This window comes from Canis lupus, chromosome 1 (genome assembly GCF_011100685.1).
Source record: "Canis lupus familiaris isolate Mischka breed German Shepherd chromosome 1, alternate assembly UU_Cfam_GSD_1.0, whole genome shotgun sequence".
NCBI lineage: Eukaryota > Metazoa > Chordata > Mammalia > Carnivora > Canidae > Canis > Canis lupus.
In genome coordinates this window covers 37,497,025-37,524,961 of record NC_049222.1, presented here as the reverse complement: position 1 = coordinate 37,524,961, position 27,937 = coordinate 37,497,025, and the positions used below count along the sequence as shown (strand labels likewise).

At 37.3% G+C, this 27,937-nt stretch overlaps 1 protein-coding gene and 1 long non-coding RNA gene across 6 annotated transcripts in view; one reads left to right on the top strand and one right to left on the bottom strand.

The window, feature by feature from the left end:
- Nucleotides 1-27,937, bottom strand: part of GRM1 (glutamate metabotropic receptor 1) — a 398,087-nt gene that overhangs the window by 321,307 nt on the left and 48,843 nt on the right. The gene's annotated exons all lie outside the window — the stretch shown is intronic.
- On the top strand, nt 101-27,937 carry LOC119875960. Its single transcript, XR_005353637.1, has 3 exons — nt 101-370; nt 25,085-25,182; nt 27,257-27,937. It is a non-coding gene; the product is annotated as an uncharacterized LOC119875960 (long non-coding RNA).

Genomic DNA, 27,937 nt, shown 5'->3' with positions numbered 1-27,937 from the left:
GAGCGGGGTAAAACCTTGACACCACGGAAAGCGCATGATGTGCACGCGCCGGGTTCTCCATGACCGCCAGGAGAGCCACTTCCGACTTGAGGAGGTGAAAGGTCAAGAAGATGGCGGCCACCTGACTCACTTCCGCAGGCTGCCTGCACCCGAGGCTGGACTGGCCCGTAGCTCTTCCAAAGGCTCCCGCTGCCGCTGCCCCGGGGCCTCCAGACCCCAGCAGCCTTCGAGGGGCCCCTCTGCATCGGCTGCTGCAGGGGTTTCTGCCTGAGCTGCTCCTGTGGCCACCGGGCAGCTTTCCAACCACGCGGGAGCCCTCTCGCAAACTGGGGACCGAATGAAAACAATAAAGCTTTTTGCAGCAAAATAAGTAAGTACCTAAGCAAGTGCAGTGATTAATTAATATTTTAGAATAGATATCAAGGGTTTTTCTGAAGTGGCATGTCAGAGAGATGAGAAAAAGAGTAAAATCAATATTCACTTTGGAAACCAACTTCACCACCACCACCACCAATTAGACGAAAGTCTCCCTAAAACTTAGCAGATTATCCCTCACAGGCTGTCTGTATTTTAGTACCTGAACAAAGTTAAAACGTGTACAATATCGACTTTTTGAGTATGTTCCCCATAAACAGAACCACCTTTCAAGTCAAACCATTTATTTCCCAAATTTGCTATTGTCAGTTACATAATCCAATATCACTGTCATTCCCTGGCATAGTAGAACATGACATTTTTTAAAAGTAAGCAACAATCTGTAAGAGAAAAAGGAAGAAGTAAATTCGGAGTGTTTTCAGTCCAAATATCATCTGTTTCTTATGTTCAACCCAAATGCATTTCACTGGATAACATTAAATGCTACTTAATGTTATAACAAATTACCCCTTTTGAGAATCAAAACTGTCTCATAGCTAAGAATTATATCATCAGATTCGTTACTCAAGCATGTTCCTATGGTGAATTTCCTGTTCACCCCTCTTCATACAAACTAACACCCACCCGACATCACAACTCAATCATTTGACACAAGACAAACAGTTGTCTGCCTGGTCATGGATGATATGCCAGCAAGTGAACAAGGGGTTGAAAAGAGGGAGGCCATTTTTTATGCTTGTGATTAAGTTCATCCTTAATATTGTATTTCAAATAGAAAATCTTCTGTTGTGACATATGGTATTAAGGCCTACATGAAATATGTGGAAATAGTTACTTGGGGCAGCCTCAGCCCCAGTGGTGCAGCAGTTTAGCGCCACCTTCCTCCCGGGGCGTGATCCTGGAGACCCGGGATCCAGTCCCAGGCCGGGCTCCCTGCACGGAGCCTGCTTCTCCCTCTGCCTGTCTCTCTGTCTCTCTTCCTGTCTCTTTCTCTGTCATGAATGAATAAATAAATAAAATCTTTAAAAAATAATAAAATTAAATAAATAAATAAATAAAATCTAAAAAAGAAAAAAGAAAAAAGAAATAGTTACTGGGTCCTTTAAGCCGGCCAGAGGCTGAGAATGCCCCCTTCCTCTCAGTGCACTTGATGACTACAACCAAGGACTCAAAAGCTGTATAATGATCTTCAGCAATCACCTTCTTCTCTCAAGTCCCAATCTGATCTCTGAAAATTAAGTGAGATGAACTAGCTAGTCTCTAGGTCTTTTCCAGAACTCTGAATCCATAGAAGAAACAACAATTTAAAAAGAAGTAGCTGCAGAAAATCCCAGCAAAATCAGAATGTGAATAGCTCTAGGCTGTAGACTGATTAAAACAAGAATATTTTTAGCCTGGTTAAGTTAAAGTAACCTTAGCTGGGCTGATAATAAATCTGAGTGTCAGGGTCAGAATACTGTCAGGAGAAAGGGAAAGAGATTCACACTTGGAGCTGTCTGAAATGGAATGGACTTCCTCAGGAAGAGACAAGGTTGCCAATTACTGGAAATGTTCAGGAAAGGCTGGGAGCTCACCTGGCAGGGTGGTTGAGAGGTTGTAAGTGGAGCTCTGAGATCATCTCCAACCTTAATATGTAAAATGGCACCATAAGCTGCTGTACCAGAATCCAGTGTTCTTCTCATGGATCCCTCAGCAAAACTGTATCAGCATTCTGTTACATTTAGCTGTTAACACATTTATTGAGTTCTACCCTTGTGCAAGTCCTATAGGGCATGCAAAGATGATTTGGAGAGTACACTGTACTTCTCAGGCATAAGACAGGAACATGATAGCTACCAGGGAAGTAGTGATAAGTGACACAGAATAAGCACATATAAAATACCAAGAAAGATCAGGAGAGAGATCACTTCCAAGTTTCCAGAACAAGGATGGTGAACTAATGCAGAGTTTATGAAAGAGATAAAGGTGGACCAGTACCCTGAAGAAAGGCTAGGAGCCCGAAGGGATAATTAATGACTTCTAAGACCCTTCCATTTCAGAGATTCCATGTACTTCACTAAATGCCATGAAAATGAGCACAGATACATTAATCCTGTACCAAATTCTGCCCATCTTCTTGACCTATTATGCTAATCAGGCAGGGTCAATGGACTATACCCTGCCATCAGGAGGAGTTGAACTAGAAGAGGGGTTTGCACTAGATGAGAAATCAGGATCACATTACTGTTACCTTTGGGTGATGTCAGCAAACCAAAACATCACATGCTATTTTAATAGCAAGACCAAGCTGAACATCAGAATTCAGTAGCAGCTTTTAATTTAATTTTGATTATGAATGAAATTAGCTCTTTGGAGAAATTGTCTAATGGTACGTCATATGAGATGTCAGTCCATTTGTTTTGTTTTGTTTTGTTTTGTTTTGTTTTGTTTTGTTTTACATAACCGCTACCATGGGCCCCTTTTTAAACTACTGCATGATTCTTAGCACATATTCAAGATTAGTCATCAGTCTATAGTAAATCCTCAATGACATATCTCAATGAGGATATTATCCTATTCTAGTGTAAGTAATTATAGTTTGAAATGAGTCTCCAAGTCTTAGCTATGCTTGAGTACATGCCATTTAGAATAACTTTTTTTCAATATTTGACATCACACCATTAACATTGAAATGATTAATTATGTTTACATAGAGTAACCTAAGTATCTTGTTTGAAATGCAGACCTTATGGTGTCACTAACTTATGCAATGATTAATATATTATGTAAAATATTGTAAAGTATCCTGTAGAAGCCATGCAATAATAGTATTATGATTTATCCCAAGAACTTATGGCATAGAAATGCTGATGCGGAGCCTGACGTGGGACTCGATCCCGGGACTCCAGGATTGCGCCCTGGGCCAAAGGCAAGCGCTAAACCACTGAGCCACCCAGGGATCCCTGCTGTGGACTTCTTATAAGTGGCTTTTAAGATACTGAGGAATGTTCCCTCTATCCCTACATTTTGAAGAGTTTTAATCAGGAATAGATGCTGTATTTTATCAAATGCTTTCTCTGCATCTATTGAAAGGATCATATGGTTCTTGTTTTTTTCTCTTGTTGATGTGATCTATCACGTTGATTGTTTTACAAGTGTTGAACCCCCTTGCATCCCAGGGATAAATCTCACTTGGTTATGGTGAATCATATTCTTAAAGTACTGTTGGATCCTTTTTGGCTAGTATCTTGTTGAGAATTTTTGCATCTGTGTTCATCAGGGATATTGGTCTATTATTCTCCTTTTTGGTGGGGTCTTTATCTGGTTTTGGAATCAAGGTAATGTTGGCCCTATAAAACAAGTTTGGAAGTACTCAGTCCCTTTCTATCCTTTGAAACAGCCTTAGTAGAATAGGTATTATTTCTTCTTTAAATGTTTGATAGAATTCCCCCTGGGAAGCCCTCTGGCCCTGGACTTTTTGTATCCTGGAAGATTTTTCATGACTGCTTCAATTTCCTCACTGGTTATTGGTCTGTTCAGGTTTTCTATTTCTTCCTTTCCAGTTTTTGTAATTAGTGGTTTTCCAGAAATGCATCCATTTCTTCCAGATTGCCTAATTTGTTGGCATATAGCTGCTCATAATACGTTATTAAAATCATTTGTATTTCCTTGGTATTGGTTGTGATCTCTCCTCTTTCATTCATGATTTTATTAATTTGAGTCTTTTTTCTTTTTAATAAGGCTAGTTAGGGGTTTATTTATCTTATTCATTCTTTCAAAGAACCAAATCCTGGTTTTATTGATCTGTTCTACAGTTCTTCTGGTCTCTATTTCATTGAATTCTGTTTGAATCTTTATTATCTCTTTTCTGCTGCTTGATGTAGATTTTTTGCTGTTCTTTCTCCAGTTCCTTTAGGTGCAAGGTTAGCTTGTGTATTTGAGTCTTTTCCAATTTTTTGAGGGAGGCTTGTATCATGATTTATTTCCCTCTTAGGACCACTTTTGCTGTATCTGAAAGATTTTGAACAGTTATATCTTCATTTTAATTATTTTCCATGAATCTTTTTAATTCTTCTCTAATTTCCTGGCTGATCCATTCATCTTTTAGTAGGATGCTCTGTAACCTCCATGTGTTTGAGTTTCTTCCAAATTTCTTCTTATGATTGAGTTCTAGTTTCAAAGCATTGTGGTCTGAAAATATGCAGAGGACAATCTGAATCTTTTGGTATCGGTTGAGACCTGATTTGTGTGCCAGTATGTGGTCTATTCTGGAGAAAGTTCCATGTGCACTTGAGAAGAAATGTGTATTCAGTTGCATTTGGATGGAATGTTCTGCATATATCTGTGAAATCTATTGGGTTCAGTGTATCATTCAAGGCCCTTGTTTCTTTGGTGATGCTCTGCTTAGAATATCTGTCATTTACTGAGTGCCATGTTGAAGTCTCCCAGTATTAGTGTATTATTATCTAAATATCTCTTTACTTTGGTTATTAATTGATTGATATACTTGGCAGCTCCCACATCAGGGGCATAAATATTCATGACTGTTAGGTCTTCTTGTTGGATAGACCCTTTAAGTATGATATAATGTCCCTCTTCATCTCTTACTACAGTCTTTGGTATAAACTTTAATTTATATGATATGAGGATTGCTATCCCATCTTTCTTTTGAGGACCATTTGAATGCCAAATGGTTCTCCACCCCTTCATTTTCAGGCTAGAGGTGTCCTTAGGTCTAAAATGAGTTTCTTGTAGACAGCATATAGATGGGTCTTGCCTTTTTATCCAGCCCAATACCATGCATCTTTTGATGGGATCATTTAACCCATTAACGTTTAGAGTAACTATTGAAAGATATGAATTTAGTGTCATTGTATTACCTATTCAGTCCTTGTTTTTATGGATTGTTTCTTTGAGCTTCCTCTTTCTTTTACAGGGTCCCCCTTAATATTTCTTGCAGAGCCAGTTTGGTGGTCACATATTCTTTCAGTTTCTGCCTCTTCTGGAAGCTCTTTATCTCTCCTTCTATTCTGAATGAGAGCCTTGCTGGATAAAATAGTCTTGGCTGCATGTTCTTCTCATTTATTACCCTGTATATATTTTGCCAGCCAGGTCTCTGCGGAGAGGTCTGCTGTTAATCTGATATTTCTCCCCATGTAAGTTAAGAATCTCTTGTCTCACGCTGCTTTAAGAATTTTCTCTTTATCTTTGAAGTTTACTAGTTTCACTATTAAATGTTGAGGTGTTGAATGCTTTTTATTGATTTGGGGGTTCCTCCCTATCTCTTGGATCTGTATGCCTGTTTCCTTCCCCAGATTTGGGAGGTTCTCAGCTATGATTTGTTCAGATATACTTTGTGGTCCTCTGTCTATCTCAGTCTCTTCTGGAATCCCAATTAGACATATATTCTTCCTTCTCAAGCTATCATTTATTTCCCTAAGCCTTTCCTCATGGGCTCTTGTTTTTCTTTTTTCCTCAGCTTCCTTCCTTACTATCAACTTGTCTTCTATGTCGCTCACTCTCTCTTCCACCTCATTAACCCTAGCAGTTAGAACATCCAGTTTGGATTGCATCTCATTTAATCTATTTCTAATTTCGGCCTGATTAGTTCTCAGTTCTGTAGTAACAAAGTCTCTAGAGTCCCTTATGCTTTTTTTCCAGAGCCACCAGTAGCTTTATAATTGTGCTTCTGAATGAATTTCTGACATCGTATTGAAATCCAAATTCTGTAACTCTGTGGCAGAAAGTACTGTTTCCAGTTCTTTCTTTTGTGGTGAATTCTTCCTTCTAGTCATTTTGTCCAGTGCAGAGTGGCTGTGTGAATGGCCTGAGTCAAAAATATCAACCATGACCTAAGTAAAATACTTAGATGATTTTGAAGAGGTCAGAAACCAGAAAATAAAAGAAAAAAGACAACAGCACAAAACAAAAGGACCACTAAAGTGAAAAACAAATTTTAAAACAAAGTAGTAAACATGAAAAGTCAAAAACCAAAAACAAAGAAGAAAAAAGAAAAAGAGATAAAAAAATAAAGAAAATAGGAAAAAGAAAAAAGGGGGATGGTGGTGGTGAAGAAGTGATAGTGGAGAGAGAATGTAGTCTATCTGAGGGATCCTACAGGGTGATCAATCCTCTTGAGTGATTTTGTTCTGTATGTTAGAAGATGCACAATCCCAAATTTTTATAAACCAGCAATACTATAGAAAGCCCAAAATTGACCACCAAGGCATAAACAAGATAAGAGAGGGGGGCAGAATGGGAAGGAAGAGATAATATAATCCCACAGAATGAACCAACACTGTGTTCCACTTGGTTCTGGGTGTATGTTGGTCATGTTTTAGAAGCTACTAACTTCCACCATTGTAAAACAAAACGAGGCAGGTAAAACAAAAAACAAAAACGCATATCTACCAAAATTAAATTGAATATGTTAAAGGGAATACAGAAGTGAAAAATATATCTAACACATGTAATTGTAGAAATATGAAAGTCAAAAAGGAAAAAACTTGAAAATGAAGAGCTGGTAAAATATTGTAGTTAAGGTAGGAAAAGAGAAATAATATTGGAAAATTTTTGTCTGATATAAAAACGAATTGTGATGGAAAAAGAAAAGAAAAAAATAAAAGGACCCTCTAGGTCTATATACTATTTTCTGTCAGACCTGGAGCTTTCCAGTGCTCCTTGGCCAGTAAACTTGCTCTTCCCTTATTCTTCCAGCTGGTCTTCTGGGGGTGGAGTCTGCTGTGCTGATTCTCAGGTGTCTGTGCCTGGGCGGAGATGCCCCGCCCCTTGCCAGGTGCAGGGCTATGTGAGCTCTTCCCCCTAAGTAACTAACCACAGTCTCCCAGCCTGCACTGGCCTAAATGCTCCCAGGACTGGTACAGGTGCACTGATCTGCACAGTTTAGGGATGTCCAGCAGTAGGAGAGTTCTCGCTGTCCTGTGCCCTCCCTGCTTCCAACTGTCTGGGGGGAAACGCAGGATCACTGGCTTTGTCTTCTTGGGCGCCCTGGGATCCAGGGCCCTGTGCCACTGGACTCGTGCTCCCAGGGGCAACCTCTCCGGAAGGGAGTGGGGCACAGCCACCTCCCTCCAGAGCTGGCCCGCCTAACCCACTGGCTTCTCCCAAATGCCTGGGAGGGCTGCAGCACTCCGGCCCTTTACCGAGATCCGACCGCAGTTTGTGATGATCCAGTGCCCCTACTCTTATAGTGACTCCGGAATCTTGAGGCTTCACTGCCCCTCCTGCAATCCTGTCTGATTTCCCTGCTAAGCACTTTCTGTCAGGGAAAAGTCCGGTGTGGATTTTTAAAGTTCCCGCTTCTCCAGGGCTGTGCTTTCCTTCCCCAGAGGCTTTCTCCCCTGCTCTGCTTTAGCCCTGCTACTCACGGTTCTCCCCCACACTTTATTCTTTTTAATCTTTTTTTCACCTTCCTACTTTGTTAGAAGCAAAAACTTTTCTCTCTGTAGCATTCCACCTGCTCTGTCTTTAAACCTCAGGTTGAATTTGTAGGTGTTCAGGATGATTTGAAAGTTATCTAAGTAAGTTTGTGGGGCCAGGTGAGTTGAGGACCCCTACTCTTCTGCCATCTTGAGACAAACATTTAAATTCTAGGTCCCTAAATAAAATTCTGCAAAATTTTTCTTAGTGTCATTCTATATTTTAGGAGGCCTGATAGAATATGAACACTGAGATTTCTTAATATAGTTTTAACATTAATTTCTTTATTATTCAATTAGGAAAATATCAACATAGAAATAAAAGCATGTTATTCTAACTAGAAAAAATAAACTTATTATTTGTATCATAGTTTTAAAGGAAGATGGACCCTGTTCTTGAGCAGTCCTTTATTAAGCATCTTAATGGATTTGTTCATGTGTGTTTTGGAAAAAGAGCCAGAGAAAGCTATATTTCTTAGCATAATAGAGATTGAATTATTTAGAATTTCTAGGGAAATATGGAAATAAGGGTGTGGGAAATAAAGTAAAAAAGAAGGACTCATAAAGAATGGAAAAAATTCATGAACCTAGGACTGATACAGAAAACCCCAGTGAGTGGTAACTGCAAAAGATTTTGAAGAACATGAGTGCATAATATGGATGAATAAGTTTTTGAATGAGCTATGCATGAAGGGTCTCATCTCCCTAATTATTAGCTCACAGTCAACCATAGTGTATTCACAAATGCTTTGAGTTTAAACCAACAAATATTCTGAGGGTCACCTGTAAATTACCCAAAAGAGCATGTGTGGAAACAGAAGACCAGCACTCAAACAAGACTTTGAAAGCATAAAGCCCTGAGAACTGACAGAAATCTTGCAAAGACATGGTATTATTGAATTCAAGGCAATCTTACTTAATCTTGAGGAGTAGTGAGCCTTTCTCACATAACATCCCATTTTGTATATTTCCAACTAAATGTAAATAGTTCTGTTCAGAATATTCATTGATGTGATATAAAACCAATGAAATATACACAGGTTCTGGTCTCAAAGAGATTCCAAAGTAGAATAAAACATGTATGGGCAGCCGGGTGGCTCAGCGGTTTAGTGTTGCCTTCAGCCCAGGGCATGATCCTGGAGACCCAGGATGGAGTCTCACGTCAGGCTCTCTCTCTCTCTCTGTGTCTCATAAATAAATAAATAAATAAATAAATAAATAAATAAATAAATCTTTTAAAATATATGTATTTATTTTATAGCATTTCATTAAAAGGGATAATTTGTGACAGTAAAAATATAACAGGAAAAGGGGGAAATAACAGAACCTGGATAGGCAAATAAATAGAAGTTGCTATTAGTAGGGGAAAAAAAGCCTATTTTATCTATGAGACAGTTTATTCACACCTAATGGTAGCCACAAAACAAAAATCTAGACAGAGACACGAAACATGAGAAAAGGGGAAACTGAGTAAATTGTGGAAAACCACCAATTAAAAAGGCAGTTAGAAACACAAAGAAAAAGAAACAATGGAGATGCAAAACAACCAGAAAACAAAAGATGAAATTGCATAGTAAGTCTTTATAACAATAATCACCCTAAATGTAAATAGATTGAACTTGCCAAAAGGCCGAGTGGCTGGATGGATTAAAAAACAAGACATATGCTGCTTTTAAAATACTCATTTCAGCTCTAAAAACACACATAGAATCAAAGTGAAAAGTAGAAAGATAATACTCAAAGCAAATAGTAACCAAAGAAAGTGGATATAGCCATATTTCTTTCAGACAAAATAGACTTCAAGCCAAATATGATAATAAGAGACAAGGTTATTATATAATGATAAAGGGGTCAATATATAAAGAAGATATAACAATAATAAATATATATGCTCCCAACACCTGAGCATTAAAATATATTAAGCAATACTAATATATCTTAAGGAAGAAATAGACAACAATACAATGATAGTAGAGGACTCAGCAGCCCACTACCAGCAATGGATAGACTGTCCAGACAGAAAATCAACAATAAAAAAACCCAAAACGTTGGGATTGAATCGCATTTTAGAACAAATGGACTTAACAGACATATATAGAACATTCCATTCAACAGGAGCAAAATACACATTATTCTCAAGTGCACATGGAACATTCTCTAAAATAGGTCATATAGCAGGTCACAAAGCATATCTTAGTAAATTTAAGATTGAAATCTTATCAACTATCTTCTCTAACCGTAATATTATGAAATCAACAAGAAGAAAGTGAATAGACAAATATGTGGAAACTAAATAACACACTTCTAAATAACCAGTGGGCTAAAGAAAAAGTCAAAATAGAAATAAAAGGTTAAAACAATTGAAAATGAAAATACAACATATTAAAATTTGTGGGGTGTAACAAAAGCAGTTCTGAGACAAAAGTTTTTAGTAATAAATGCAGATATTAAGGAATTAGAAAGATCTCAAACAACTTGAATTTATACCCTGAGAACCTAGAAAAAATAGGGAAATTAAGCCTGAATTTAACAGAAAAAGAAAATACTAAACATCAGAGCAGAAATAAATGAAATAGAAGCCCAAAAACAATAGGATCAATGAAACCAACACCTATTTCTTTGAAATGACAAATAACATTGATAAACCTTTAGATATACCAAAGGGAAAAAAAGTGAAAGAGAATGACTCAAACAAAATTGAAAATGAAAGAGGAGACGCTGTAACTAATACTATAAAAATACATAGATCATAAGAGGTTACTATCAATTTTATGCCAAAAATTACATAACCTAGAAGAAATGGACACATTTCTAGAAACATACAACTACCAAGACTGAAGCAGGAAGAAATAGAAAATCTGAACAGACCGATAAAGAGTCAAGAGATCAAGTCAATAATCAAAAACCTCCCAGCACAGAAAACTCCAGGACCAGATGACTTCACTAGTAAATTCTACCAAACATTTAAAGAAGAATTAAAATCAATCCTTCTCAAACTCTGGCCAAATGTTGAGGAAGAGGAAACACTTACAAACTCACTCTATGAAGCCAGATTTATATTGATATCGAAACCAGGTAAGGATACCACAAAAAAAGAAAACTATAGATCAATATCCCTGATGGATATAAATGTAAACATTTTCAACAAAATGTGAGCAAATTGAATTCCAGAATACATTTAGAACATTATATACCATGACTAGGTGGGACTTATTCCTAGGATGCAAGGATGATTCAACATATGCAGACTAATAAATGTAATCACATCAATAAAATGAAAGGTCAATAGACATACATTTGACAAAATAAAACATCCTTTCATGATAAAACCTTTACAGATTGGGAATAGAAAACCTTATTTCAACATAATAAAGACCACATATGACAAACCCATAGCTAATATTATACTCAGTGGAGAAAAATTGAAACTGTTTCCTCTAAGATCAGGACCAAGACAAGGATGTCCACTCTTACCACTCCTATTTAACATAGTACTGGTAGTCCTAGCTAGAGCAATTAGGCAAGACAAAGAAATAAAGCTATCCAAATTGGAAAGAAAAAAAATAAAACCGTCACTGTTTGCTGATAAAATGATCTTATAGAAAATCCCAGAGTCAATTAAAAAAACTGTTGTAATTAATCAACAATTTCAGCAAAGTGGCAGGTTTACAAAATCAACTTACAGGCTTTCCTTTATACTAATTATGAAGCATTAGAAAAAAGAAAAATATTACCACATTTATAACATCAAAAACAATAAAATTGGGGGGGGGATTTAACCAAAAATGTGAAAGATCTGTACAATGAATACTGTAGAACTTTGCTGAATTAAGTCAAAGAAGACACCAACAAATGGAAAGACATGTCATATTCATGGATTGGGAGAATTAATATTGTTAAAATGGCCATTCTACCAAAACCACTTATAGATTTGACACAATCCTCATCAAAATAACAAAGGCATTCCTCACAGAAATAAAAGAAACAATCCTTAAATTTATGTGGAACCACAAAAGACCCTGAAGAGCCAAAAGTAACCTGAGAAAAAAGAACAAAGCTGGAGGTATCACACTTTCTGATTTCAAACTATACTATAAAGCCATAGTAATAAAAACAATATGGTGCTGGCACAGAAATAGACACATAAACCAGTGGGACAGAATAAGAAGCCTAGAATTAAGTCCCAGCATATATGGTTATTTAGTGTTTGACAGAGGAGCCAAGAGTATCCAATGGGGAAAAGATAGTGTCTTCATCAAATGGTGCTGGGAAAACTGGAGAAATACATGCGGAACAATGAAATCAAACCCTTATCTCACACCACTCACAAAATTTAACTCAAAGGAGATCAAAGACTTAAAATAGGAACTGATACCATAATACTCCTAGAAGAAAAGGTAGGGCAGAGGTTTGTCACTATTCGTCTTGGCGATGATTTTTTGGGCATGACACCAAAAGTACAAATAACAAAAACAAAAGTCAAGAAATGGGACCATAACTCAAACTCAACATATTCTGCAGAGCAGAATAAAAAGATAAATATCCTTACAATGGCAAACATATTCCAGTATATAAATGTATCAAAATAACATGCTAGATACCTTAAGTTTATACAATGTTACATGTCAAATGTATCCAATAAAAAAGGCACATGGCCTAAAACATTAGAAAATAATACCTGTGGGATCCCTGGGTGGCTCAGCAGTTGAGCATCTGCCTTTGGCTCAGGGCATGATCCCGGAGTCCCGGAATCGAGTCCCACATCAGGCTCCCTACTGGAGCCTACTTCTCCCTCTGCCTGTGTCTCTGCCTTCTCTCTCTCTCTCTCTCTCTCTGTCTCTCATGAATAAATAAAAATCTTTTAAAAAATAATAATAATACAGGAGATGAGGATCATGGTGGAAAATCCTACTGCTTACTCACATTCTTTCCCCAACCAAATGTTAAGAACATTTTATTCCAATCTCTAGGAAGGGGAGAGATGATGTCACTAAAAATGTTTCATAAATTGTTCCTCCCCTTGAAGAGAAAAAGAAAAAGAAATCAGTTTGGTGAAATTCAAAGAATTTAACTGTCACAGAGTAATGTTGCCACTGGGAATCACTTTGGCTTAAAAGCTAAGAAGAAAAGTCTATGTTCTTCCTTTGCTTGCTTCTTTTTGGTTCTGTTCCTTCAGATACATTAGGCATTGGGCTTCCAAATCAACATCTCACTTGTGACAAGAAGGATAAATTCAATCTGCAAGACAGTCAAAAGGCCTGCCTATGTCCATAATCCATGCACATACTGGAATAAGCCAATACTCCGTGTTACGTGTATGTAAACTCTCATCCAGATCCATGCAAAGGAGGAGAAATCACACTATGAATTTAATCCCTAAAAATAATACTACATGGCCAAAATTATATGAAGACATTAAGATTGTCAAATGATTAGTACAAGCAAAAATTGTGAAGGTATGAGATAATGAGGGCCGGAAAAGGTGAAGAAGATTAGGGGATTGAAAAGTTAACCATGGGCTTTATAATTATTTCCAAAAAAATGAGAGCCTGGGCAATTGATTAAATATGAGATAAATGGAGGATAGTAGCATGAAATCTCAACAATTCAAAGATGCCAGCATATTTGAGTCTCTTTAGCCTGACTTTTCTCTGGGTTTGCAAAGTTCCTCCAATTACGTATCATACTAATTAAAGTATTTGACCCCCCCCCCCATTAATCTGAGTTCTGTTTCTTAATTCTATTAAAATTGAAGGCATAGACTTGTTCACACTTCTTCACCACAGACCATGTTTATCTGTTGAGCTCCGTATAAATATCAAAATCATTTCTGTACTATAGGACAAATTTTAAAGTTTTAAGTACAAAATTAAGTGCATTTTAAAACCTAGTCCAGCAGGACTCTGCATTTCATCTCTAGCCACTTTCTTCAGTATTCTAGCCACACTGGATCCCTCCTTGCTCCTTAAATACATGCTGCAATTTTATGACTCTCCTCCTTTTTTATGCTGTTTCTGTGTCTAAAATACCTTTCTAGCTCCCAAAATGTAGCACACTTCTACTTTTCTGCTAAAGCTTCACCTCCATGTCACAATCCTGTTTTCCAGCCCAAATCCTTAATCCAAGCTAAATACTTTATCAACTATGATGATCACAGAGGGTCACTCACCTGCCTCCCCACTTCTCACATTTCCATCGTGGAGAGGGAGCTCTTCTCAGGAGGGTTCTATCTGCCCCCTTGCCTATACTTCCCCAAAGGAGCAGAGACTCCTTAATCTTGACAATGAGAAGGACTGGGACAAATAGCTCCTTTCTCTCTTTCAGACTGCAGAATTTACAGGACATTCATCTTTCCTTCCTATCTGTCAGCAGCTATACAAGGAAGGCTCTGTTGTTATAAGACCCCCAATTGAACTTATGAACATATAAGTTCAATGCACAGGTGGGGAGAACATAGGAGAGAGCCACAGTATGACTGTAGGTCAAGCAACATTCTCTAATCCGCCATTACCAATACAAAAGCAGATATTTTTCCTATGATCTGTTTGAATTCCTGTATGTGCTTTTCATTTTATTTTTGCAAATGCAGGAGGCAAGAGGAATGTTATTGATTGTCCTTCTCCAGCCCTAACTTACCAGCGAAGGAACTAAAAATACGGAATAATAAATTCTGGGCCAGAATGTAGGCAGAGCATGTAATGACAGGAAAAGAGTTTGAAACTTTTGATGCCTTAAAAATCCTAATCCACCTGGGTTTTGACCTCTGTGGTTTTCCTTGGCTTCTATTGTCACTATGTGGTTGGATTTTTTATTAAGGGAATGTGGGACTTAGTAATCATGATCTGTGTGGTTCTCTGTGGCTAAACTTGACCTGATTTATACCACTATGGCTTAAAGTAGGCCGGCCAATGGGGCAGGGATTATATTACAGATAAGAGAACCTCTCTTGGTCCAATAAAGGCTAACTTTAAAGTAGGCAGAGCAAAAATAACTAACTAAATAAATAAAAACAAATAAATAAAGTAGGCAGAGCTTTAGTGTGCACAGACTGCTTAGGTACTTACAGGTAGATCAGATTTAACTTGTTTTATTGCATGTCTCAGTCAGATCTACAGGTAGGGTATATGAAGTACAGAAGCAACTAAGTTACTCATAGAACACAGAGTTCTACTGAAGTAGGCCTCACACCAGGCATAAGTAAATAGTAACAAATATGTTGCTCCAGATTGCATTTATCTATATTGTTTTGAAATACAGTAGTTAAAAAGAAAATTATTTAAAAACTAACCAATTGACTTCATGCAGCCTTTCCACAAGTCTTTAAGAATTATTCTCCAAATCTATGGCCTTAAGGAGGCTGTGATTAGCTCTCAAAATGGCCAAGAAATTGGCTTAGCATTTCAGAGATTTACTATGGCCTCACACACAGAAGAACATAGATGATATTTTAAAAACAAATAAACTAACTAAAAAAAAAGAACCAGTGCTTCATGAATTAAAAGTAAACCACAAATGAAATGATTGCAAACTCAGAGACTAAGAGACAATTTAAAATGCCTTGGCCTGGAACACACTGTTGTTAAGCATATTTACTGAGGAAGGCAAGGAAGGGCTGAACAGAAATAATGCTGAATAAGTGGGAGGAAAAGCATTTTCCTCAGATGGGATGTTGAGATTTCAGAATACAGGCTAGGCAGCTATTAAAGAAAAAATGAAATAAAAGAATGAACCTAGGTCTAACTAATGAAGAGAGTGAAGAAAAAAGAAGTATTTTAATGTTAACTAGATTTAAACAGATGGAAACACAATGAAATTAACAAAGCAAGAGAGGTAAGATTGTAGAAAGCAATTTGGAAGGCTTCCCCCGAAGTAGGTATGGTCCAGGAAACAATTGAGTGGTATACCCTTAAAGTTGTCTATGGAGATTCTATAGTAAAAGCAAATGCGGGGGGCACTTTTGAAGATCTGAACAACCTCAAGTGCTTATGGGAAATTAGATATTTTAAGAAAACATAGCTGGTTTTTAAAAAAGATTTATTCATTTGTTTGAGAGAGAGAACAAGCATGTGAGTAGAGACAAGGGCAGAGGGAGGGAAACTTCAAGCAGACTCCTTGCTGAGCTTGGAGCCTGATGTGGGTCTCAATCTAATGACCCAAGAGATCATGACCTGAACTGAAACAAGGAGCCATATGCTTAACCAACTGAACCATCGAGGGGCCCCAGGAAACACAACTGTTTTAACAGAAATGCAATTATTGCCTAGGCCCCAAAGGCACAAGCCCAAGAAATGTATGAAATTTGGACAAATGACAATAAGCAAGGGAAAGTGCATCACAGTAAAAAGAAGGTGAGCAGGACAGTAATAACTTGCATTCTGAGACATAGCTCTAATGGGACAACACGTGCTGATTGTAGATCCAGAAATTCAAGAAGCAGGGCAGAGGCACAATATGTTAATATATATGCTGCTGAAGTGAGCACAATGAGGCACAATATGTTATAAACACAAATATCTGTCCTAAATACAGAGAAAAAGAAAAGGAAAGAAGACCTTCACACAACTAGACAATTTTTTATGAATATGAAAGAACTCAGAGGTTCTGCCAACAACTATACTATCTAAAGAAAGAAAGTTAATAAAATAATAAGACAGATCTTAGGAATACAATGAAAACAGATTAGTAATCAGCAAACTTTGATATATGTCTGTGTCATCAGAGTGCTAAATTAGGACTGCTTTCCATACAAATCTGAAATAAAAATAAAATTAAAAAGTAAAGGCACCAAGGAATTGAATAACCATAAATTTAAAAATAGACAATTATTTAACGTCCATGAAACATTTATAGAATTCCAATATATAATTGAACATGAATAAAATCTTAAACTATCTTATAGAGGAAATGTTCTAATCAATCATGTTATATTTTTAAAATATTTTATTTTATTAGAAATTAAAAATCATGGTTCTAAATTACACTTAGATAAAAGATAAATCAAAAGAAAAATGTAAGAGGAAAACTTTAGGCAAGAATTAAGGAGCACAGCAAAAGCTGTATTCAAAGAAAACATAAAATGATAAATACCTTTATTGTAAGAAAAAAAAAATAACCAAAAAGGAATAACCTCCCCTGCAAAAAAAACTCATGGGGGAAAAATTGGCAATGAATATGAAAAAATATATTCATGGAAGAGCTAACTTCATGATCAAGAAACATGAAAAATATGCTCAAAGTCACTAATAGGCAGTGAAATTTAAATTAAAGTAACAATAAAATATCTCTTCATACCTCTGAGACTGGGAAGAATTATATACCTTGATTAAGACCCATGACCAGTAAGGTCACAAGGAAAGGTATACTTTCACATATTGCTTGTAAAGAAGCTTTAATAATTCACATTTTACCAGTATTGGAAAATAATCTGGCATTATCTATTAAAATTAAAAAGAACATACAGCAATCACACTTTTGAAAAATATATCCTAGAAGCACCTGAGTGGCTCAGTAGTTGAGCATCTGCCTTTGGCCTAGGTCCTGATCCCAGCGTCCTAGGATGGAGTCCCGCATCAGGCTCCTCATAGGAAGCCTGCTTCTCCCTCTGCCTATGTCTTTGCCTCTCTCTGTGTCTCTCTCTTATCTGGTGAGTTGACTGGGGAAATATCTACTTCCAGTCTTATTCAGTTTGTTGGCAGAAATAATTTCCTTGTGACTATAGAGCTGAAGCCTCTACCTTCTTGCTGGTTCTTGGCTCATCTCTCAAAAGTCACCTGGTCACCAGTAGTAAGCCTGCAGTTCCTTGCCAGATGGGCCTCCTCAACATGGCCACTTCATCAAGCCAGCAAAGAGAGTCTCTAGAATGATTCTTCCAGCAAGAGTCTTATATAATGTAACATAATCACAGGAGGAACAGCCCATCACGTTTGCCATATCCTGTTGGTTAGAAGCAAATCAAATGTCCTTTACACATACCACAAAGGTATGAATACCAAGAATGACCATCACAGAATTCCTGTTCCTTAGAATCTATACCTCCACAAAAGTCAAATCTCATCAATTTAAGAAGATTGGGTAAATTGTCATGTATTTATACCCTTGAATATCATGCAGTCATTATAAAGAATAAATTTATATCACTCAGTCTGACAGGATTTCCAAAGGCATTGCTGAATGAGAAAAGCAAATGCAGCAAAGTTGAATAAGATGATCCTAAATTTATAAAACAATCCCTCCCATTCCTGGACTCCAAAGGGAATTCTTCTTGAAACAACAGCAGCATTTCTTAAGGTGTCATCTAAGGGAGAAACAGATGTGGGGACAGGGATAAATTGCCCCTAGGAAGCTGATTTCATAGCCATAGGCACAGGTGGCAGGAGACCTGCTCACAGATAGATGGATTTTTCTCCACACTTAGGGTAAATGCATATTGCCAAACTAAAATATTGATAAACAGTTTGCCTAGTTCAGTTTATATTTATATTTTATGGTGTCTACACACCTGGCACACACTGGCATCCTACTAAGAACTTAAAACAACATGACTTCTCTCTACCTTCTTTTCTTCAAACATCATGGAATTCACATTATGAACTTTGGTGACAGAATCAGAGATCTACATTAGGCTGCCACAGAAACATTATTGTGATTGGGATTTTGGTTCTAGTAGCTCAAAATTTTGTGTGTTTTAAGTCTCATAAATAAAAGTAATATGGGCTGTGGGACTGGTCTTATAATGTCAAGTATTTAATAATTTTTTGAACTTTAAAATGAAACATATGACCACATATCTGACAAAACATTCATATCTGGAAAAAATAACTCTTAAAATTCAATGATAAGAAAAGAAACAATCCAATTAGAAAGTAGGCAAAATACATGAAGAGATATTATATTAAAGAGTATATACACATGAAAATAAGCACATGAAAAGATGATCAGCATCACTACATTGTAGGGAAACTCAAATCAAAATTCTAATATGTTATTACTGCACATCTGTCAGAATGGCTAAAATTAAAAAATAGTGACAACACCAAATGTTGGCAAAGATGTAGACAAAATGTATCACTCTTGGTAAACTTTCTTGGTGGAAATATAAAATGGCACAGTCACTCCAGAAAATAGTTTGGCAGTTCATAAAAAAAAATCTAAACATATACATACTTAACATGTCACCCAGGAATAACACTTCTGAGTATTTATCCTACAGAAATACAAATTTTGTCAACACAAAGCACATGGATACAAGTGTTTGTAGAAGCTTTATTTGTAATATATAAAAACTGGAAACAATTCAAATATCCTTTAAGGAGGCACGGTTAAACAAATCGTATACATCCATACCATGGAACACTACTCGACAATAAAAAAAGTTCATTTTTTTTATTATTTATGAACTCTTGATACACTCAACAACTTGAATTACATGAGCACTGTGCTTATGAAAAACTCCAACCTCGAAAGGTCACCCGCTGCATGATTCCACTGATTATAACACTCTTTAAATGACAAAATCATAGAGATGTAAAACAGATTACTGGTTGCCAGGGATCAGAGATGATGCAGGGTGGAGGATGCGGGTATGACCATAAAAGGATCTTTGTGATTATGGAACAGTCCTATATTTTGATTGTGGTGGTGGTCATACAAATCTATATATATGACAAAATCTTGCAGAGCTACATATACACAAATACACATGGGTACACACAAGTGCATGTAAAACTGGTGAGATCTGAATAACACCTATGGATTGTATCAATGTCAGAGTCTCCTGGGTTTGATATGTGTCATATCATAATGGTAAGATGTGGAGAAAACTAGGTAAAGGGGACACGGAACCTTTCCGTAATTACTTCTTACAACTACATGTGAACCAACAATCATGTCAAATAAAAAGATTTAAAAATCGAGGCATAGGAGAGGATTACGCTGACAGAATCTTACTCATTCCAATACAATAAGGCAGCTCAAACTGCCACTGAGACCAGAAACCCAGTTCTATCCAGGCTGCGGAGCACAGGCCTCTACCAGACACCGAGCAGAAAGAGAAACTGGGTGACGTGGTTTTTGAAAGTCAATTCCTTTCGATTTTAACTTAGAGATTGTGGACCTTAATATCTCAGACAAAAGCAGGGTGATTTCCGTAGCTCTTTGACATGGGAATTTTATAAAGGGAGGATACCGTATTTAGGGACGTTTCTGGGTTGCCATTGTAATGTTTGGAGTACCATTGTGCTACCATTCAATCTCGCTGAATCGCTCTTGAGGTTGATCACAAAGCTAGACCTAATTTGGGGCGGGGACATGAACAGGGAATGACTACTAATCCTAGTTGACAGCAAGGTCTTACAACTGATTTAACTGATGTGTACTTCTGATCCACTGCATGTCTACACTACCCACCAGTGGTCTCAGAAGACAGAGTAAGGAACAATGGTAGTATTCAGGGTAGGAGTTCATGAAGGTAAAAGGATAAATTCATGATCTCCTCCCCCTGAGAGAGACAGTCACACTCCAGATAACCTTAAGGCAAAAAACAAATTGAGAAATCTTGGGCAAGTGTTTGAGATTGTGCTAATCTTCTGCTTTCTACAAAACTACACAGGAGAGAAAACTCTACTCGGCTGGTAAAAATAGTATCAGATCCCTCCCTGACTCTCCATGGTTGGATAAGTGGATTGCCTGATGAGCGGCTGTGGGAAGAAGCAATTGGGCATGTGTGGCCTACAGAGTAGTCTGGCCTTAGGACACACACTTTTCTGCCAACCCATATTGTAAGCTAATTGGGACAGGTTTTGTCCTTTAGATAGAAAGCTGCAATTTTAGATAGGTGAGCTCAATTCAGTAGGACACTGTGGGAAGGAATGATGAATCAGAATTTGTGTATCTTATTATCAATTTAGGCCAAGCCAAACAGTCTAACTTATCCTTAACAAAAAGAAAAATGATATTTTGATTGCTATCTCTGATTCTTCCATAATCATTCCTGAACTAGAAAGAAAAGAGGGGTACTATGTGTTGGCTATTTTCAAATCTAATATATGTCACCTACCACAACGATGCAAGATAGTCCATTCAGTACTCCAGTACGTCTTGGTAGCTGGCATAGTCTTATCTTTACGCATTCCCAGAATGCAAACTGTGCCAGCACAAAGCAATAACTGTGTCAGATTTTGTTAAATAAACCCATCATTTCCATGATAAACTTTCATTCAGCACTTACATCAAAATATCATTTCTCAATTTTTAAAGTAGGTAATAAAAGAATTATCCAAAAAAACTCAAATCTTGATTCCTCAAAGCATCCAAATGCATAATACTTAGATCAATAACCATAAAAATGCTAATAAACACTTGGGATACACTTAGGGTATTGAAATCAACGTATACTGAAAACACTGGTTGATACATGTTTACAGTCAATTAAGTACTAAGATCTTTCTCCTCCTTATGAGATATAGAAAATACCACTTTTATTCATTTCTTTTTACCTAGATAACTAAATACAAAAGCCCTGAGAAGGTACTAAATAGAAAAGCCCTGAGAAGGTACTAAAATAAAATTTTAAAGCTTGTAGCCTAAATTTAACAAAGGATCTAGTTACTTTAAATACCTGGAAGGTGTCATTCAACCAAAGAGCCTTACATGTGATCTAAAAACAGCTGAGGCAGTGACATGTCAGAATCAGAATTATTTAAAAAGAATAGTCTATGTCATTTTTAATTCCTTCTCTAAAACCTGCTCAAGTTCTTTGCCCATTTTTCATTGAAAAAATACTGTTTTTCTTATCAACTTGTGTCATTTCTTTATTTGGTAAAGATAGAAGCCATTTGGCATCTCTATTGCAATTATTCTCCCAGCTTCTCACTTGTCCTTTAATTTTATTTATAATGTGTTTAAACATATGCTATTGTTTTCATTGTTATATAGCTATATCAATTAGCCTGTTCCATTGTTAGCTCTTCTATTGCTTTAATGTTTAGAAAATCATTTTCTGCCCAGATATTTAATAAACATGCACTTATGTTTTCTTCCAGGTTTTTTATAGTTATAAAAAACTGCAAACATTCCTTAGAGACAAAGAAAGACATGAATAATTAAAAAGCTTAACATGCTTCTCTGTATAGGAAAAGTACTGTAAAATATTGACGTGACTGTAAAGGTGCCAGTTCTTTCCAAAATATGGTTTATATAATCTTTGGTAAAATACTAAGGATTTGTAGGCTAATCTAAAAAAATAAACAGGAAAGAATAGGTACAATAAATGTTTTATTTTTTAAAATGACATCCAAAACATATCTAAAAGTTGCAGCACTTGAAATAAAGATTAAGTAATATTAAGAAACATAGAAGAATGATGACAGGTTGATAGATAAGGTAGGATGGAGGGGGGAGATCAAGATTACTGAATAGATGACCCAAAAACAGACTTTAAAATAAAGATGTTAACATAGGACAAAAAATACATCACAAATCAGTAGGAGAAGGAATGTGTTTGATTACTGAATAAATGCATTTTTTAAAGATTTATTTATTTGTTTGCTTGAGAAAGAGAGAGAGAGAGAAATGCACAAGAGAGACCACAAGTGGTAGACAGGAAGAAGCAGACTGTCTGCTAGGTAGGGAGCCCAATGTGGGGCTTGATGTGGGGCTCGATCCCAAGACCTTGGGATCATGACCTGGGCCGAAAGCAGACACTTAACTGACTGAGCCACTCAGTTACCCCACTCAATAAATATATCTGAATCATATCTATGTACCAAAAGCCCCACTGAGTTCTGGGAAGAGAAGAATGGCAAGGTCCTTTGGAGTCGATGGTTTAGTGGGGAAGGCAGTCCTATAAAATAAGTAATGAAGCATATGAAAAAGGAGATGTGTGGAGTCCTAGGGGAGTATTATAAAGGATGAGCAAATCTATACTCAGGAATATAGGAAGGCTACCAAGAGAAAGTGACTTATAAGCTGGGATCTGAAGCAGCAGCTAGGTGAAGAGTTGTTCTGGCATAGAGAAGGGCATGGTGAACAGAAAGAAGTTCCCAGTGGCTGGAACACAGAGAAATTAATGAGAATCTGGCAAGAAATGAATCTGCAGAAGCCAGATCATCAAGACTCTGGGTGATATATTAGAGATTTTGAACTTTCTGTAAGGGCAATGAGAAGCTACTGAAGAATTTTAAGCAGGCAAATGACTTGATCAGATTTACCTTTTTAAAATGGATGAGAAGGAGGATGCCAAGACTAGCAAGAAGGCTAGTGGTGTCATTGTTCAAGTAATTCAGGTAAGAGATAATTGTGGCTTGAAGTGTTGACGATGAGGATGGAGAAAATGAAAATGTTTGAGAAATACAGAGATTTGATAGAAGTTGGTCATTTATTGGATATGTAAGGAGGTGAAGAAAGGAAGCCAAAGACAATTATTTAATAAATGATGTTTAGGACAATGGACTAGCTGTGAAGTAGGGGGGTACGGAGGGTGGATAGAGTGTTTTATTGGATCCTTACTTCAAAACAGATATCAAAATAATCTACAAATAGGAAAAGAAGTTAAATGTTTAAAAAGATGAAACCATTGAATTCTTTTAAGAAATCAAGAGCATCCGGACTGTGTTCCTATCTGCCTACTATGTTCCTACCTCCTCCACCATACCTATTTTCCAGTCCCAAAGTAGCTCTGTGAAAAATACCCATCCACCTCGCACTCAGCATACTTAACCTGTGCTTATATTTTAGCTCATAATTTTCAAAGGGGCTACCCTCCCTAAACATCCTACCTCTATCCACTAAAACCCTACTGAACCTTCAAACTCCAGCTTGAAATGCCCCCTCCTCCACAAAACCTTTCCTGGCCCTCCAATAAAAGCAATTTTTGTTGCTATGCCATTTCACTTATATACTTTGTATAGTCATTCTTACATTCTATCCTTCCACGTTGTTTGTATATATGTCTGTCACTTCTCAAGACTCATAATCACCTTGAAAGCATCACATCGTTATAGTTACAACCCAGCCACATTCATTATAGCTCCCACAATACCTAGCACAAAATGCTTAGAATTATATAGAAGCATATACATTTTATCAATGAATTCAATCATAAAGGCATTGATTTAATTTAAATAAATGCTCCTAGATAAAAGCACATATTTGCCCCCTTAACTAACTCATGAAAAGTTCAAGTTTTCTAAACTTATCATCCTGTGAACTATGGGCTGCCTCAGGTCACATTCGGTTCACTTTATATTAACTTCAATTTAAAAGAAATTATCACTCCTCTTCGATTCTTGCTACTATGTATCCTCAAACCTCTGTAAGTCTGTTCTTCCCTCTCTCCTTTCAGATGTGAAAAGGTAAGCTCCCAGTTATTACGAATTCAGTACTGCAAGGCTACGATTTTTGAGTGAATGATACACTGTCGGTCTTGAACACAACCCAGACCTCTCTGTGAGCTTTAATTTTCATCTCTTGGCCTCTTTCACTTTCTTCCTTTCTCTCTCTCTTTAGTTTTTTAATCTTGTATTTTGAATTAATTTCAGACATATGGAATATACAAAGAATTTCTATGTATCCTTCCCCAGATTCCCCAAATATTAATATTTTATCACAATTTCTTGTCCCATTTTCCCACCCCTAAATCATTGTGAGCAAGTTGCAGTCAGGATGCCCTTTATCTCAAAGTACTTTAGTGGCTCCAGGTGTTCGAAATGATGCTTTGCCCAGATGGGCATTGTTGTACCTGCCCTGGCTCATCTATTCTCATGGGACACTTCCACATCACCCTCACTACAACAACACGTCCACTCAGATCTGCTCTCTCAGACATCCCCACATCCGTCTAGGGCACTTGGGGAACATTTAGCTCTTCCTGCTCCACTGTGGACTGTGAGATCTTCACTGGGAATGTATAAGGTAGTTCTGTGTCACATTCGAGCACACAGACAACAGTGTGTTGTCCTCACCCTCACTGGGATACAAAGAACTGTGAAATTGTCTTAGCCCTGTATGCCTGGACACCACAGTGCCATTTCTGTTCCACAGTTGAGAACACAAAAAGATAATCTTGCTGTCTGCATTATCCCCTCCCCTTCACCCCCTATGCCTCACTCCATTTTCCCATGCCCCACCAAGGCCTAGATCCTCCCTGCTCTCAGGTCCCCTAAAACTACCTGATAGACTCAAGTTCAGGCCAGAAAAAATACTGTAGAAGCCCTTTCTCTAGGAACCCTCAACATCTAGCTCTTTGCTCATGTTGTGCCTTTCTCTTCTCTCATAATGTAAGGACCCTCTTCTAGTTTCAGGAGTAAAGAACTGGCTTTCCCTGGATCACTGAAAATTCTAAACTGTGCCCTCATCTCCAACCCCCAGGACCAAAGTTTTGGAACTACAAAAGGTAAGATTTTGATTTCCTTATATTCATTATTTTTTGTTACATCTTCCCTTTCTTGAAGCAGTGAAGGCAGAAGCTTGTATACCCAGAAGAGGAAAAGAGAGGAAAGTAATTGGTTATTAGTTCAAAGCACCGTCACTCCATCCATATGATAGTGTACATAAAATTCTCATAATAGCAAAATGTCTAAGATATTAAACTTAATTGCTACATCAGCCTCAACATCAGTTGCTTGTACATACGAGCAAAGTAGAAGGTATGACACTCTCTCTCTCTGACCAATGGTTTCTTGAAGACTCTGTGATTCTCTGGGTCACCAAAACCGCATGTTTACCAACTTTCTTAGTGACAGTCAGCTAGTGCCATATTCACTTTACAGTTGTGTGTTGTCAGTGTGGCAAATCTCAAAATAAGAATTCAAAAAGTCGCTCAAGCCCTATTCTCACTGAAGAGAATGAAAACAAAGTACAAAGTGGAAAAACAAGTATTGCTTAGCCACCTCTTAACCTGTCCTTGGCTTTAAAGAGATACAATGGATGTGAGCAAACAGGCAATGAAAATGAAAATTCTAGCTGATAATTTCTTTACAATTCCTGGCTTTAAAAGACAATGTCAGGGGATCCCTGGGTGGCTCAGCGGTTTAGCGCCTTTAGCCCAGGGTGTGATCCTGGAGTCCTAGGATCGAGTCCTGCATCAGGCTCCCTGCATGGAGCCTGCTTCTCCCTCTGCCTGTGTCTCTGCCCCACTCTGTGTGTGTGTGTGTGTCTCTCATGAATAAATTATAAAATAAAATCTTTTAAAAATATAAAAATAAATAAATAAATAAATAAATAAATAAATAAATAAATAAATAAATAAATAAAAAGACAATGTTAGTCTGGTTTTCATTTTTGGTAACCCACCAGTTATCAATCTATAGATCCTCACAATTGAGAAGACACAGCTTTTATTGATTGCTTAGGAAGTAAAAGATATTACCTATGCTTTTGCATTCAAGAGGACTTAACTCTACATTTCCAGGTACTATGTAGAAGGGTAGAGGGGCAGGAGACTGGACAGACTCCGTGCTTTAGTTTTCTTTCATAGAGTTAAATATGTGTGTGTGTGTGTGTGTGTGTGTGTGTGTGTATTTGTATATATATATTCTTTTTGATAGTTGGAACAAGATAGTAAGTTTTTTGGGGTTTTTTAAAAAGATTTTATTTATTCGTGAGAGAGGCAGAGACACAGGCAGAGGGAAAAGCAGAACTCGATCCCAGGACCCTGGGATCACACCCTGAGCCAAAGGCAGATGCTCAACCACTGAGCCATCCAGGTGTCCCAGATAGTAAGTTTTTAATAATGGGGGTATTGCTTATAAAGTTTCAATATTTTCAAAACAAACACAAAAGCTGTTCTCCAACAACTTGTTCCAATAAGGAAAGTTAATTTAGGGTCTTTTCTTCAGAAAAGTTTATCTCCTTTTCTCTGTCCCCCCTTTGTTCTCTCTCATTTTACTCACAGATGATCTGTCTTCCCATCCCACCAATCACCTCAGATTTGTATAAACCTCATATCTAAGATGCTGAAGGGGGTGTTGCTTTTAAACTACAAATCACCTCTGAAACTGCATACTGCTCACCCCAATTTCAAGCATATGGGCTTTGCACAACATCTATGGTAATGGTTTTGGTACCACGTTCTTACAACCATAAGAAAGCCCCTATGAAACAAAATACAAGATTGAGATTATTAAAGTGCCCTAATCATATTAGTTTTCTAAGTTCCTGCTGAAATATTTAGTATTAAATACTATAAAACATCCTATAAATAAGAATACATGAGTATAAGAATACCTCCAAGTATATTGAATCTAGTGATAGCATGAGTCTGTGTCTACATTCACAATTCATGCCAGTGGAATGGTGAGAAATACGCTTTCTTCCTTTACCTTAATCTCTCCATCCCAGCATCTTAGGGCAATCAGTGACTGCCAGCAGATATCAGCTGCACCGACACAGATCCAAATGCCAGTCTTAGTTAGCACTTGTGCTAAACCGGCAGAACCTTTATTTTTTTTAACCATGTATTTCCACAGCTGCTCTCTCAAGTGAGTTATTCATCTGGAGGACTCTCAGACTGCCATCAGAAACAACACAGAAAGAAGACAGTTCAGGCCCGCCACAGGAAGAGTTCAGCAACAAAAACCCTTTCACCTTCCATCACACTAGCAGATCTAAACCTGAATAACAACGAAGATGCTTTAGGTGGGATGCCACACGGAACACCAGGAAACATTTCCAGCCTGTGCAACATTTTACTTCTCTCATAACACAGAACAAAAAAAAAAAAAAAAAAAAAAGGGAAATCTTTTTCCTAATAATGTGTATTTGCTTATATTTTGTTGAACGTGTCGACTAAGCTAGCATATGCTTTGTTAAATGAATTTTAATATGGAACACCTTTGTCAGGCCCCCTGTGTTTTCTTCTCTGTCATCAGTTTAGTAATCTACCCTTGTTCCCAGTCATCTCCATCAACAGCCCTTCTAGCTCCGGAGCCTCACAGCAAGCCCTGAGTTGCTCTGCCTTGCCCCGACCTCTTAGACCAAATCCTTCTGCTAAAGTGAAGTATGGAGTTAGCTCTGTGCCCAGATCAGTGGCTGGTACATGAAGGCATATACAGTACATGCTTGTGGATATAGAAAGAGAGCCAGTTAATCTAGAAGTAATTTTTGAAAGAAACAAGAGATCCTTTGAATTCCCGGTAAAAAAAAAAAAA